General features: G+C 32.0%; 1 protein-coding gene and 1 long non-coding RNA gene across 8 annotated transcripts in view; one reads left to right on the forward strand and one right to left on the reverse strand.

Annotated features, from left to right (window-relative positions):
- Nucleotides 1–251: 251 nt before the first annotated feature.
- Nucleotides 252–14,164, forward strand: part of LOC143231822 (uncharacterized) — a 201,048-nt gene continuing 187,135 nt past the window's right edge. The window contains exon 1 of one of the 2 annotated variants that reach the window (XM_076466485.1): nt 252–306. The gene's annotated coding sequence lies outside the window, so the exon portion shown is untranslated. Of the gene's footprint in view, nt 307–9,392; nt 9,716–14,164 lie in introns of those variants that run through there. The other variant, XM_076466481.1, reaches the window with a different exon arrangement.
- LOC143231828 (uncharacterized) overlaps nt 6,544–14,164 on the reverse strand; it is a 35,546-nt gene continuing 27,925 nt past the window's right edge. For all 6 annotated transcript variants that reach the window (XR_013017224.1, XR_013017223.1, XR_013017221.1 and 3 more), the window contains one exon: nt 6,544–6,603. This is a non-coding gene — a long non-coding RNA (uncharacterized LOC143231828). The remainder of the gene's footprint in view (nt 6,604–14,164) is intronic.

The raw sequence follows: 14,164 nt of genomic DNA on the forward strand, positions 1-14,164 counted from the left end.
ATATAACGTTTAACGTTAAGTGTGAAACGCTAGAAAGCGAGTAACTTTGTAAGGTTCATTCTCAAAATGTGGGACATCAGTACTCACCATTTTATTAGTTTTTGGGCAAGCTATAACATGTCTATTGAAATTATTTCCTTTAAAAGGTGTTAAGCCTAATCATCGAATTACTTTGTTTAATATTTAGTTATTAAAACAGGAAAAAAAAAGCTCTCTCCAAATTTTAAAACTTTATTAATTTTGTTTTCATTCCAGTATCGTTCGAAACGACCACAACAGTAGGAACTAGGCACGCCTACCCGTCACGTGGGTATTTCAAATTATGTAACTATCTTTATGGCTCCATAAAATAGATGTTTCACGAGGGTCCATCTTTAAGGTTGGGCAATGTATTTCAATCGGCTGTCTTGTAAAATAAGTTCGGCGAGCGATACTTTGCATAACATTTAAAACAGATAAACTATCATACTCTCCCTAAACTCTCCGAGGAAGCTACCGTGAGCTTCGATGTGATATCAGGCCTTTCCAAAATCATGAATCTCCGCGTAGAGTGCTCACCTAAGGGCCGCTTAAGAAAAATCTGTAACAGAGTGAAAACTGGTAGCGTATCCGAACCGCGAAACTGTTGAATGAGAAAGCCTGCATTCTTGGAGACTGTAAAGTTTGACGGCAGTCGCTATTAAAATAAGACAAAGTTTTACAAGAGTAGTTTGGCTTATTGAGTTGGAATGATTCTAACTAAAATATATCAAAATTAAACTAACTACACTTTGTATATGTGCATGGTATCCCTCTGGATCTATGTAGTTTTATTTTCTATGTGTACTTTGATCAAAATTAATGACAATATTAAATAACGGTAAATAAACAAATATGTAAGCGAGATTCCTAAAAGTTTCTACTGTTTCTAATTTATTATCACAAATAATGTTTATTCTCGGTGTCAGCGTTCTACCACACCAAATTATCTTTTAAACTATCATTATAAACTAGTGTATTAATCGACAGTTATCGTAACAAATATTTAATAATCTATTACCGTGTCTTTTAAAGAGATACTGTAAAGTTTATTTATAAGATAATCTCTGTGTACTTCATTGTATAGGCAGTTGACAGATATCTGAAGCTGTTGGACTTCAGGAAAATAAAAGAGATGCGTTTATGAGTCATAAAATAGAAACAAAAGAGATTTGAATTATAAAATTGACCGTTTTATATTTAATGCACTTGGTGTTTGATTCACTTTGTAAATTTTCTAAGTTTAGGCAGACAAGCACGCATTACATTGCCAGACACTTGGTTTCAAGCATGACTTAGATGTGAATTACATTAAGATTTAACTGTTCAGTACGCTATATAAGATTCAATCGCATTAAAATTTTACTTTGTTATTCACTTTTTTATCGAAGTAAAGTAATTGTACCCATAACTTGAAATGTATAGGTTACTCAGAAAGTCTATATAACAGTTATTCAAACAAACGACATGAAATACTTCTTAATAAAATAGAAGATGGACACTTCAAGCAAAACATAAGTTTAAAATAATTCAAAATAAGCATAAAAAAGTTCACGAATATATTGCAGATTGGCATATGAGACCAATTTTAGAGTACTTCCGACTTTGAATTTAAAACTTAGCAGATGGAAACATGCATGCGCACTTACATATACATATATTCAGAATTGTTTGCTCACAATATGCAGAACTTTTCGATATAAAGTGCAACAACCGTGCACTGGTAGCTTACTGGAAAGTTAAAGCAGAACTCGTTTCGCTTACAATTTCGAGCTGCTTAGGTATTAATATTTCCATACGTATATGTAAACATGGAGAATACGTGTGCGTTACTACATGTACGTATTCATTTTCAAAAATTTATGTCGCAAGCAAATAGTTAATGCAAAACAACAAAACGAAGAGAGAAACTGAACATTATAATTAGATACGTCTGTATAAACTCGGAACCAGACGTTTTGGCGCCATGATAGAACAGTTCTGAGTAATGAGCACTAAAAATTATTTTACGCAAAGTCATTAACTGCGTTTTATTGAGTTACGGACTGTGAGGCAAATGTAACACAGCATTTGAAGACACAGTTAATATTAACTCGAAAAATAAGCCTTAAAATACTTATTTTCGGAGGCCTGTTTAAGGCATCGATATAAGTACACAACGCATTTCGAGTTTTCCGTTCAAAGTAAAACGAAATATATAAAGTATATGAAAATGGTACGTGCACGAGTGTTAAAATCTAATTGTTATCTCTAAAAAAGAACTCGTGTTAAGCACTGAGCATAAATGAATGAAGTGTGTTATGGTACTTTGTTAACATGAAAACCAGCTGGTTTAACGAACAGGAAACATACATGTTTATATCCTGCACAGACTTAAATAGTCTTGCAAATTAATTTAATAACTCTCTGTATTTGTAGGCCTAACTAAAATCTTCTGTCCTTACAGAATAAAAGAAACAGACAAACTTAAATTATAAAGTATTTTTATAAGAAACGATTATACCTAATTTTTAAATTAGTGCAGAAGAAACGATTATGCCTAATCTTTAAACGAATGTAAAAGAAACGATTAAGAGACGATCTAATCTTTAAGTCCTCGTAGAAAAAATGGTTATATCTAATCTATAAGTTCTTGTCGAAGAAATAACTATGTGTAATTTTTTATATATATTACATCACAACAGTGTTTTTACTTGTTTAATTTTCTTTTATTCAAAATATAAGAAACAACTGTTCTAATTCATAACAAGCCAAACTGCCGAAAGCCAGAGTGCAAATTACAACTGTAACTAACAACTGATGTTTGCACTGTAAACAGGACTCTTAAGTAATATACGTAACACATAAATATGTATCACTGAAACTTTCATAAATAAACATGAAGTTCGGATAGGCATGTAAAGGTTAAATGGATCACGTATACAATATACTGAACTGTGAGTGCACGTATGGTACTAAGGAATAATGAACTTTTCACCCTTACTATAACATTCAATCTGAGAACAACACTTTCGAAAGTTTACGATTTATTTCAAACAATGTGTCTCTGAAATAGCCTGACATTTTAATGTAATTTTAAATGTCGTAACATTTACAGTTAATTACTTGTTTCTCTGAGCAAGCTGTCTAAATTAAACACGCAAACGAAAACAAAATTAAAGAAGGCCAACCCATTATTTTGATACACTTAAAATTACAAATGTTATTAAGCGGTTTAGGATATTTGTCTATATAAAGATTATTGGACTATTAGTTCGGTTGGAATACTATAACATGAATTCATTTTCTGTTCGTGCAATGTGTAAAATAAAAATATACATAAACAGTTAATATTACGAACATATTGTAATATTGTATTCTGTAAACAGTTAATATTATGAACATATTGTAATATTGTATACTGTAAACAGTTAATATTATGAACATATTGTAATATTGTATACTGTAAACAGTTAATATTATGAACATATTGTAATATTGTATACTGTAAACGGTTAATATTATGAACATATTGTAATATTGTATACTGTAAACAGTTAATATTATGAACATATTATAATATTGTATACTGTAAACGGTTAATATTATGAACATATTGTAATATTGTATACTGTAAACAGTTAATATTATGAACATATTGTAATATTGTATACTGTAAACAGTTAATATTATGAACATATTGTAATATTGTATACTGTAAACAGTTAATATTATGAACATATTGTAATATTGTATACTGTAAACGGTTAATATTATAGAACATATTGTAATATTGTATACTGTAAACAGTTAATATTATGAACATATTGTAATATTGTATACTGTAAACAGTTAATATTATGAACATATTGTAATATTGTATACTGTAAACAGCTAATATTATGAACATATTGTAATATTGTATACTGTAAACAGTTAATATTATGAACATATTGTAATATTGTATACTGTAAACAGTTAATATTATGAACATATTGTAATATTGTATACTGTAAACAGTTAATATTATGAACATATTGTAATATTGTATGCTGCTTAAATACTATGAAAAGATGGCTGGTAAAAATACTGATGTTTTTTGTGAGTAACAACAACATGTTTATGTTTATGTTTATGTTTATGTCCTGTGTTAACCGTTGTTTTGTATCCGAGCTATCGAACGTACGATGCAATTTAACACTGCATGAGACAGTTTCAGGTATTTTCATTATTTTATTTGTTTAGTGTCTGTGTTAGCGAACGTAAGGTAAAAGTCATTCCGTACGAAACGTTTTTTTTTGGCCTTTTAATATCTGCATATGTTTAAAACACCATATTTACTCAGAAGAAGTGATAAAATTTGATTTAGTGCCAATAAAAGAGCCACAAACGGTAATCCTCTTACAGTAACCTTTACTATCGATAAATTGTATATGTGTCTTTCTCTAGCAGTTAACTGAGAACGAAACTGTTTAGATTTAGATCGCCCTTATTGGAACAAGAATCGTAAAATGTAATTGAGAAGTGCTTTGTGTCACTAGTAGTGTAAAAATGAGAGACAAGTGGAAATTATTACTTACCTACCACTAACACAGTGCAGTTCGGGTTTAGTCTTGTAAAATGTCCAACAGTGTACATTTACATGCTGTTTTAGATCACACCATGCACGTGCGGGCTTTAGAAGCAAATAGTCAGCTACATATTTACCCTAAGTGATTTGTATTTTAATGTAAACCCATAACATTAGATTATTTGTCACTTAGAAATGATTGAACGCAATTATATGACGTAGACGTTTATATTCATAGACATTGCTGATTTAATTCAATCAGTTCAACTTGTCTTAATACAGAACTTAATAGTCCTGGAAAAATACCTTTAATGCACAATACGGTAATTACTGTATGAGCCGCAAGGGTAGTTAGTACCTGTATATATATATATAAATGGTTGATAACTTGCGTAAACATGGATGAAACTGCTGCGAATAGTAAAATGCGTTACAAAATATTGAACATCCATTTGTTCATATTTTCGCGCTACTTGTAAAATTTCCTGATTGTAACACAAGATGTTTATTTTTGTTTTACGAATAAATTGAGACAAAAGACGACAGTCGACTAAAAGTTTAAAGTTATTTAATAATATTCAATAATAGTGTTCCTATCAAAACACATAACTATAACCCTACTATTGCTATCATGTTACGATATTCCTTGTAACAGAACAATTGAAACAAAGGTAAGACTGTGGCAGTTAGCTCATTTTATGATGTTTATTGTAACAAAACAATTAAAATAAAGGCAAGGCTTACTAACCACGTCATGTTATGATGTTTATTGCAACAGTAAAACATAAATTAAGGTGAGACTATGTTTAAGAAGTAATAATTCCTTTTAAGAGTGACATTATCTTTAGCAGCTGATTCAAACTGTTATTTATAAGTAATTTAACACTATTAAAACGTAAATACGTGTGTCATACACTGATATCAAACACTGATAGCACTAATTGAGATATTTCTCCATAAAAAAAAACACACGTAATTTTTCATTAGGATTTGCGTTTCTTTTGTACGTGGTAATGATGGGGTTGTTCTTATTGTAAAGAAACATAAGTCACGCCCATAAAAATATATCTCTCATCACCTGGTACTGGTTGTCCATAACCATAAAATACACCACTTAAGGTAATAGAATAAAGAGACGTTTACACCTTGCCAATTACACCTGTAAGTCAAAACCAACTCACTGAAGTAAGACACACCTGAGATTATAATAGTCAAGAAAATCTGACATACGTAGGCTTACGCCTAACGACATAGTAGCCAGATCCTCAAGCTTGAACAAGAATATATTAATTTCAGTCTTTGCGGACTTAATGTGGCCCTACAGTGTTGTAAAAAAAACATATTATATTGAGAGTTTAAAGCCAATTTTAACACTTATAACGAACATAGAAACTCATTGCAATTTGTTTAAAAAAAAAAGAAAGCCGTGTTAATCATGCAATTTCAATTATAAATATCTTTGTGACTGAAATACAGTAATTTAATTCAAGTAGCTGAAGACCTCGTTTTGAGATGACCTCAGTTCACACATTTTTATGCTTTATTAACGTGTTTTGTTTGTTTGTGTTTTTTATTCGGTTAAAAGTGAATGATCGCCTAACGGTTGGGTTTAATACCCGAATCTGCAGAAACCTTTTTAAATATTTCATGAAGCAAACGTTCACTGAGTCAAGAATTACGGGTTTACCGAGGCTTTGTCAAAGATGCGTTTCTCAGTATTAGTGAACGTATTTTAAAAATTTAAAACCAGGACAAAGAAGCCTCGCATAAAAATAATTGCGCTTACGTGGAAAGCACGTGTATGAAAATATTACGTCGTTATGTATTAGAAAATAATGCGTGAAATAATAATGCGTAGATTTACTACTTAATCTAGATTAAATGTGGAGGGAAACAGCATTCAAAGGGTATAAAGATTTTTGTTTGTTCTGGCAAGAATAACATGTGTCATTTTAAAATAAAACGAAAACCACTTACGCTTGTAAAATGAAATCTTTCTCCGGTAGATGGGAGTTTTTCTGTAATTTAATCAGTTACTGAAAAAAATCAAAGATAAAAGAAATGTTATTATACAGTTCAGCAAGACTTGAATCTGTGTCAATTCTATCACAACTAATAATTTAATCTATTCTAACTTCAATTTCTCTTACACGTACAGAGAGATGGAACTAATATTAAGTGACGATTGTCATGACATTATTTTTATAATCTAAATAGTTTTCTTATTCTTAATTTCGTAACACGTTTCATCTACATTTCTTTTTAGTGTACGCCTTCTCAGTTGTTTTGATTGACGGCCATTTTGTTGCGGAGTGATACAGAGACGAGGCTGAGCTTGAAACGACTGTCATAAATAATGTTAAGATGTTAAACGTCACGACAGATCTTTGAAACAGAACTCTTTTCTCCCCCTTCAAATTTATGGTACTAATACAGATGCAACGCATAATATTAAAAAATAACGTTAGCAAACATAAGCAGATAATACACAGTTTTGTTTGGAAATTTTTTTCCCTTGTTATACAGTAAGAGCAAAAAGTGTGACTTCTGACAATATCAGAGAGTTATTTTCTACACCTAAGCTTAACAGTTTAATTTTATACTTGAAATATTGTTTTTATCAACTGAGGCCTCAACATTCATTTCATTATAAGCGTTTTCTTATCAGAAAGTTCAGTACCGCATTACAGACAATAACTAGTTGGCTAAGTGTTTGTTTATCTCAATTTTCTTAAGTTCTCTACAAAATTCAAGAGAAATGTGGTCACTAAACTATTTTACAACACAAAATGAATTATTTACAAGACTGGTAGAGAAGCCGTGATATTGTTTCGTACGTGTACATAGATATATATATACAGCATCCGTGTTAATCAATTAATTTATCTCCTCAGTACAGTAATACAATCAAAATAACGCCGTTAATGTTTTACGAAAAATCAATATTAGTGAGATAGTGGGGTTAACAAATATGTCTGCTTCTAAAAACATCACTTTGTCCAAAGCACTCTTCCACTCCGCACGAGGGAGTTTCATGAAGGAAGGGTTTAAACAGACTTGAGACGCCGCCACTCGAACTTGTAGTAAATACTATTGATGGCCACTAGTAGGGTTAGAAGGTGTAAGACGGCATACATCTTAGAGTGAAATAATACATTCTTTTTTTAAACTTAACATAACCTGATTTTGATAGCTTTTGTTCCATCAGGATATTACACTTACAAGGTAAGTGTCGTATAACTATAGATATCTCAAAGAATCTATACTTTTAACACTGAGATCTTTGTTTCAAAGAGTAATTTTTTATGTTTACGACATACTATTTTCTCCTTGCACTCAAGTAATATTTTTAAGAAGATAAATGACATGGAGTAATTTGTTAGGCACCGACCTGTTTTTTGTTGTTGTGTTTTACTATTATCATTATTACAAAATTTGATTAATTTATTTTCCTTGAAAATTGAAAACATTTTAAATCAATGGTAATTTAACAACGTAAAAATATTGTGTAATATTATCTCTGATAATTTCAGTTAAAATTACATTTTTTCTTCTAAAACTAATATTAAGAATCCCACTAGTATAACTGTAATAATTTTATCATTTACAAATACGCGTTTCGAGCGTAATTCAGAGACGAGGTCATTCTGTTTAGATTGGTTAAAATTTTTAACCAATATTTTTTTTATCACCAATGATTTATATCGAAATAATATAAAAGAGAATGTATACTGGGTTCGTATGTCACGAATATATCTAGCGATCAGAAATATGCTTTAACTGTAACACACATTTATTTTAATTCACTGAAAACTTCGTAGATTCTTTTTTAAAGTGTACATTTTTCTGTACACTTAGTGAATTATTTAGGAAGAAAAATATATATATATATTCACATATTCTAAAACGCGGTAAATTCACTGACGATTGTGTGTAATAAAAAATACCGGGTAAATTAAAAGGGTTTCTAAACATATTAATTTTTTCATTTACCTTAAATTGAAAGTAGGAAAAAAATGCATCTAATTTTTCCTTATAACCCGTTGATTGTACGCACTCTCCCAATGTTGAGGACTGCTATATTGATTACTTAGTTTAAGTGTTCCTCAGTGTACATAATTTTCACTGCGCGACTTCTATTTCTCCATAACAGAGCCTTACAGTCCCGTTGGGGGTGATTTTAATCATATTTCAACATTATTTTCTCAGAGCAACAGTTTCTGGATGTTCCGTAGCGTATCTTTCTCGAAAAGATATTCAAACTGTTTAGTCTATTAAAGGTATCTTGTCTCGCATCATCTAAGAAAACGGGGAATAATCAAAACATGAATGGTTATGGTATACACAAGTTCATTATTATACGTAACTACAAAGTAGCTTGTTTTATTTATCATATAGTATAGCACGCTATGAATAAGGATCTTGTTTTATTGTAAATTAAAGTGCTCCAAATTATTATTAAAAATGTTTTATGTCATCGAATAGCATTACAGTTAATGGGTTATCGTGTTAAAACTAGAGTTAAATAGAGTTTTCAAGAGCAAGCAATTAATAGGAAACGGTTAAAATATCTTGCTGAAAAGCTAACAGTAAGAAAAGTGTTATTCAAGTATTTGTTTATAATTGATTTACATACGAACGTCTGTTGAGCTTAGTATCACATGATTTAATGAATTCGTAAAGTATTCAAAACAAAGACTGCTTGTTGAGCTAATTTAGAAGCGAGCGAATAAGTTATGATTTTTACCTTGAAATGTCAAGTGTAGAACAACTCGAAGTATTAAAATATCATTCATATAACTGGCAAGTTCTGGTGTGGTTCTTTTGCAACTTAAGTGTGGAACTCGAATGTATGTTTATCTTCGCCATTGTTCCCAGTATATTCTGTACAATAAACAGCCTTAAACTGCAACACCTACAAGAAACACATTTCTGTTTCCAGCCAGACATAATCACTACAGAGCTAACAGTATGGTGTGTCAAGGGCTTGCTCACACGATCTCGCTTAAATCGCAAGGTCTCTAGAAGGCGGCTTATTCAGTAAGATATCGGCACTTGCAAGAAGATCGGATCTTGATAGTAACGTGCGTCTTTCTTTGTGTATCGCTTACTGTTGAATATTACCGAATCAAATGTACGCCTTTCCAGGTAAGAAACACCTCTAATTAACTTGTTTATTGGTCAGACAACATCACAACCAAATGTTGCATTTTTGTTTTTTTAACAGGTAGAGCGGTAACATTATTTTACATCACCTAGACTACAGTACACCACTTTACTTACACGACTGGACGTGCAATAAGTTCTGGCATACAATCTCAAACATCAGCATAGTTTATGGTCTTCTTCGTAGCGCATCTGTTGCTCCATTATAGACAAAGATTTGAAGTCATTTACCTTTGGACACGGATGAGTAATAAAACACATAAATGTGCTTATATGACTTATCAGCACGTGCCTCTCTCCTCTTAGCCCCCCTAGTAGCTCAGCGGTATGTCTGCGGACTTACAACGCTAAAAACCGCGTTTCGATACCCGTGGAGGGCAGAGCATAGATAACCCATTGTGTAGCTTTGTGCTTAATTCAAAACAACAACTCTACCCTTCCCTTAACTGGGCACAAAACTGTAAACCAACTTGTGACATATAAAACCTCTTTTCTCTTCTTCACGGAAGACGCATTTTTCTTTTTGTCCCTCACGGAATCTATTTCTTGAACTTCATTGAAAGTATCAAAGCTTCGTTTTCGCCCAAAACTAACATCTCTAATCAGTTGAAGTTGAAACTCATAACTCAATTGTCTAAATACGTCACATTTCTTTATAAAAAATATTTAATGTTGCTGTCTTTTTTATATACCAATTTTACACTCATAATAAGAAACCTTTCTTTGATTTTAACCTGGATTTGGATGACTGAAACAATAAACAGTATATGCTTATTTTTGAATTTCGCGCAAAACTACACGAGGTCTATCTGCGCTAGCCGTCCCTAGTTTAGCAACTTAAAACTAGAGGGGAGGCAGCCAGTCATCTCCACCCGCCGTCAACTCTTTTGCCAACGAATAGTGGGAATGACCGTCACATTATAACGCCCACGGTTGAATGGGAGAGCATGTTTGGTGTGACAGGGATTCGAACCCGCGACCCTTCTGATTACGAGTCGAGTGCCTTAATCACCTGGCCATGCCGGGCCTAACACCTTATGACTGAGCTTCTCTGGCGGTGATTTTAGTTTTTAATATTAAGAATTGTTCTTCCCTCAAAGCTTAATATGACATTATTTTAATTTTCTCTGTCGTATAGATGAATAAGGTGTTTGATCCATTACTTCTGTGTTTCTATAGATATATGTATATGTATCTTTAGGCGAATTTATAACTATTTATACTTATATAGGTGAAAATGTATCATAGGAATAATTAATTTCATCGCGACATCTGCTGTTTGATTAATTAATTAATTAATTCTAATTAAAACATCTTAATTTTATTATTAATTACTGGGAACGGAATGTTTTAGATCTGGTGAACTGGTTTGTTTGTTGTTGTTTTCGGTGTAGAATATAACAACAATAACATTTCTTTTCGGATTCGAACTCTGATTACACTTTTCTCCATCATCAAAGCCTCCGTAAGCGATCAAAAATCAAAAGTAGCAAGAATGAACCCGATATCAGGTTCTGGTTAGGAGACGTTGAAAACCATTTATGATCTAGATGACAGTTTGATAACCTATATGGGTGTATGCCACGCAATGAATGAGTTATTGGTGCTAGTCGTGGTCACTTATTACTGCTAACAATGCTCGGTTTTCTAAGTCACGCGTTTCAAAAAGATAAAATAGAGAGAATGTATCAATCGCTGCATATTTTAATAAGAAATGCAACACAGTAAATAAGAAAGTGTATTTTAAGGCCTATGGTTCGAGTATTGTAACTTGAGACAATGGCGTCACGAATATCATGAAGGATTTGTCGTTGTAGGTTCTCTCTTCTTACCCTAGAATATATTTTCATTTTCTATATATATATATATATATGTATATGTATTAAATTCATTCTAGAACGAAATACTACGTAGCAGCTATATATTAGAAGAAACATATAGAAACATTTTTTTGGATATATAAGACAATACCCACACGCGTCATGATGATTTAAAAATGTACTAGTATGACTTAATGACACGACACTGCATGTAAATGCTATAAAACAATTGCTTTCCATCCTTAGCATTCTCGATGACTTTCATATTGGAAAAAGAGTTTGAATCACTTATCGTATGGAAATTACAATTCCGACCTAATCGAGCATTGGATGGCTTTTATAGCTACGTGACCAGAGCAATAGAATCAGCTCAGCCTTTCCAGTTTATACGGTTTGAGGAAACGTAATAAAAAATCGCTTCTTCTCTGACTGGATCCTATATATGTGTGTGTATGTAGATGTATTTATTACTTTCATTTCCTGAAATAAAAAAGGAAAAAAAGGAAAAAAAAAAGTCCTTTTTGTTGCGTGTTAAGGAAATAAGCAAAGACAACCGAGCACCAAGAGTCACAAACACGGTACATTAATACGTTTATTATAGTATGTCTCTGTGTTAAGTATTTCGCAAAAATTTTCATGATCTATAGAAGTTCTCACCAAAACCATTAGATTGCACGTTTTTAAACGAAACAAATTAAAGCTGTTTTAAAATGTATAGTTGTAGATACGCGTCTATGTGTGGTTATATTTTCAACTGATCTGCTTTCCAAAAGAAAGACAATAAAAAGGTAGAGCAAAGTTTGTTTGTTTTGGGATTTCGCGCAAAGCAACTCGAGGGCTATCTGTGCTAGCCGTCCCTAATTTAGCAGTGTAAGACTAGAGGGAAGGCAGCTAGTCATCACCACCCACCGCCAACTCTTGGGCTACTCTTTTACCAACGAATAGTGGGATTGACCGTCACATTATAACGCCCCCACGGCTGGGAGGGCGAGCATGTTTGGCGCGACTCGGGCGCGAACCCGCGACCCTCAGATTACGAAGCGCACGCCTTAACGCGCTAGGCCATGCCAGGCCTGGTAGAGCAAAGATCGATGAATTTTGGTTTCGAGACAAATATTCGAACCCTGAGAAGAAACCACTCTTAATTCTAAAAAAAAAAAAAAAAAATTATTTCGTCTTTCAGTAAATTCTTAGGAAAGAACTTGGATATTTAAGAAAAGGGTTTACGAAAATATAGAAAATATTCCAGTTTAATAAAAAAGATAAGATACAGAGCAAACTGTTGAGAAATCATAGTTCCCTGGTCTTTAAGTGTTCTTAAACTCTGCGAATAAAACAGCATGAATGTAGTAATTTTAAGTCCAACGACTGACGAGCTCTTTATCACGTGACGCATAATTTAATAAAATACATAGTTAACGAAACACTGCCGCTGGATACGAAAGGACAGTCAGCTCTGAGCTCTTTAAAATCTGCTTCTGATTTAGTGTAGTTACAGTACACAAACGTGTAAGTCTCACAACACTAAGTTTTACTTACAAACCATTAATCTTGTATATTAATGTTTATTCAAACAACACACTGGTGAGTTTCGAACTTTATTTGTAATTGTATTTCATATAACTATTTTAGACTTTTCGTTTCTTTTCTTGTGTAACATACATGCATGGGTATATGTCCTTTGATTAGAAGGAACTGGAAATATACAAAACATCTTGTTATGCACTTTATATTTCTTTATATATATATATGGTCTTAATATATTAATTAATTAATTAACTCGTTTGTGAAATCGGCAGTAGATAACTAAAACAAACATGGTTTCCGTTAACAACGCTTTTTAAAAGACACCCTGTAGACAACGTGAGAATTATTTCTGTTCTTCTGTGGTATTGTTTCGAACGATAAATATCTACCATAACGTAAGAGATGTTATGTAAATACAAAACTGACGTATTCGGTAGACACGTCGATCAAACAGGCCAACAAATTATACACGTGTTCTTTCAATACAGACATTCTTAACCCACTGCGTTATAATAGTACAGATCTGATGTATTTCATACAAACAGTGTAAAGTGACAAGAAAATGAATTATGCTAATTCTTCTACTTTTAAAAGTATAGTAATCGACAATTAATCACGGCTTAATCATACGTAATCATAGTAATGGAAACATTAACAAGCTATTCCATAGAGTCCATAGAACGAACACATATTATTTTAAAAACACAACCTATAGAACCATATTTTACAGTTAGCTTTTAATCTTGAATAATAACAGTATTTTAACAAGAACAATAAATGGATAAGTTGTCGTAACAATAAATGAATAAGTTGTCGTAACAATAAATGAATAAGTTGTCGTAACAATAAATGGATAATGATTCGGATTTCTTTATATTTTGGATTCAGTTCAATAATTTGAGGAGCAAGAAGTTAGAATAAACAGAGACAGTATAATTTTTGTGTAAAATTATTGTAAACTCCTATATTTCAATAAATCCGTATAATATGTGGAATAGCACAGAGCGTTTGCTCTAATTTTTAATTTTCCAAATGTTTAAGATTTGGAAAACTTGGAAATTAGAGTAATTATGTTAAATACTTT

This window comes from Tachypleus tridentatus, chromosome 11 (genome assembly GCF_004210375.1).
Source record: "Tachypleus tridentatus isolate NWPU-2018 chromosome 11, ASM421037v1, whole genome shotgun sequence".
Classification (NCBI taxonomy): Eukaryota; Metazoa; Arthropoda; class Merostomata; order Xiphosura; family Limulidae; genus Tachypleus; species Tachypleus tridentatus.